Source organism: Schistocerca cancellata, chromosome 1, assembly GCF_023864275.1.
Source record: "Schistocerca cancellata isolate TAMUIC-IGC-003103 chromosome 1, iqSchCanc2.1, whole genome shotgun sequence".
Classification (NCBI taxonomy): Eukaryota; Metazoa; Arthropoda; class Insecta; order Orthoptera; family Acrididae; genus Schistocerca; species Schistocerca cancellata.
This window is the reverse complement of record NC_064626.1, coordinates 237,850,346-237,852,644: the sequence shown is the minus strand read 5'-3', so window position 1 is coordinate 237,852,644 and position 2,299 is coordinate 237,850,346. Positions and strand designations below refer to the sequence as shown.

Here is a 2,299-nt window from a genome sequence, read left to right as displayed (position 1 = left end):
CAACATCAATTACGTATCATTACAAGAAACACAGACATATAAATGATGACATAAGTCTTATCTAGAGTTGAAATAATTAATATTATTAATAAATAATAAATTATCAAATAATAAACAATTAATAAATAAATTGGTATTGCTAAAAAGGGTTTGCTGTTGAATTTTTTTAAACTAATTCTCAAAATGCATCTTTGTATAAAGTGAATATATCGTCAGATAAACAAAAAATATATTTATGACAAAATTACCGCTATAGTGTCTGAATCGTCCGTAAACAGCCACAGTAATGGAAGATTCGCTTTAGAAACTATAACATTCTCCGCTTGGCACTCAGCCACGTTGACCACTCGGCTACAGAAATGTACATGCCTTTGGGACATGATGATTAAAATTTCATTCTTACACCAACAGAATAAAGCATGCCTACAACTGAAGTATGGTGTCAGCACATATTGGCTACTAAGTGTTTTTAATATTACTGGAACTTTTCAGGTAGAGAGGACGAGTTAGAATACACAAAGGACGAGCATATTTTATAGCAATCTGTCGGACTTCGACAAAAGTTGAACCAATGGCATTAGGGGCATGGGAACGTCATATCAACAGACAGTACAGATTTTTTCTATAGCTCAGTGACTGCAGAACAGTAGTGTGGAGACAGTAAGCAGGGTTTTTGCAGAAGAACTACCCCATAAGGGAACCTTAGGACTGTGCAACTGGTTCGGGATTGATCTGGTAATTGTTGAAGAGAGGCTGCATTCTCACCGATAAGTGCCAAGAATGACAAATACTTTTGTTATTCTCCTAGTTATCAGGATACCAAATGGCATATTCTAGCAGGATAATGAAAGTATTGAACTGGAGTTCGCGTCACAATCGTCTTGAGGAACATACGGATACTTGGCTGGCCTTACCAGTCCCCCGATTTATCACCCATCAAGCATGTCCAGAATCTGACGAGATGGCATATACTTTCACACCGTTCTCATGCAAGCAGTTTTCACGAAGTGAAACGGCATGTGTTTAGGCATAGTAACATGACATTCAGAAGCTGTTTGCTTCCATGGTTCAAAAAAATGGTTCAAATGGCCCTGAGCACTATGGGACTCAACTTATGAGGTCATTAGTCCCCTAGGACTTAGAACTAGTTAAACCTAACTAAACTAAGGACATCACACACATCCATGCCCGAGGCAGGATTCGAACCTGCGACCATAGCGGTCTCGCGGTTCCAGACTGCAGCGCCTAGAACCGTACGGCCACTTCGGCCGGCTTGCTTCCATGGCACAACAAATATAGTAGTATACTCGTCTTACTGACGTTGATGCTGCACATTAGTTGTGAATGGAATGAAAATTCAATGTAATGAACATTTACCCGAAGTTTGATATATATCGGACTGGTGTTTCATGGTGTACCACTTTTCATTTCTGTCAGTGTGCAAATGAGACAAAATAAACAAGTCACATGTAGAAAACAATATATCGTTCCTAATGCCCCTCAAAACGATGAAACAGTGCGTCAAAAAAGAAAGAGGACGACGTAATTTTATTTTCAGTTCATCTACGTATATACTCTGTGAATCACTGTGAACTGCGTTACAGATGACGCTTTTTATTGTGGCACCTATTTAACTTTAGTCCCATTTCATTCACAAATAGATAGTGGGACGCTCCTGTGCAAGATACTACTTGCTAAAGTTATCTGTTAGAGTGTAGTTTCTGCCTGAAGCCGCTTATCAGAATCTGCTACGCAGGTTGTTACGAAATAGAGGTTGTAATGGGTAGAACTGCAGATATTTTAATATTTGGTATCTTAATATGTAAACAGGGCAACGGCCTTGCCGCAGTGGATACACCGGTTCCCGTCAGATCACCGAAGTTAAGCACAGTCGGGCGTGGCCGGCACTTGGATGGGTGACCATCCGGTCCACCATGCGCTGTTGCCATTTTTTCGGGTGCACTCAGCCTCGTGATGACAACTGAGGAGCTACTCGACCGAATAGTAGCGGCTTCGGTCACAGAAAACCATCATAACGACCGGGAGAGCGGTGTGCTGATCACACGCCCCTCCTATCTGCATCCTCAGCTGATGATTTATACTCGTTACAATCTCTGTATGGCATTTTTCTTCAAATGCCTGCCACTTAAGATTTTTCTTTGGTCTTTTATTCACTTATCAGTAGGACACAATGTGTGTGTGTGTGTGTGTGTGTGTGTGTGTGTGTGTGTGTGTGTGTGTGTGTGTGTGGACAATTCAGCGACTAGCAGACGAGTCCACCAGCGAACAACACATATCC

The 2,299-nt window shown here is 41.1% G+C and overlaps 1 pseudogene; it reads left to right on the top strand.

The window, feature by feature from the left end:
* Positions 1-1,830: 1,830 nt before the first annotated feature.
* Positions 1,831-1,948, top strand: LOC126104179 (5S ribosomal RNA; annotated as a pseudogene).
* The last annotated feature ends 351 nt before the right edge of the window (positions 1,949-2,299 follow it).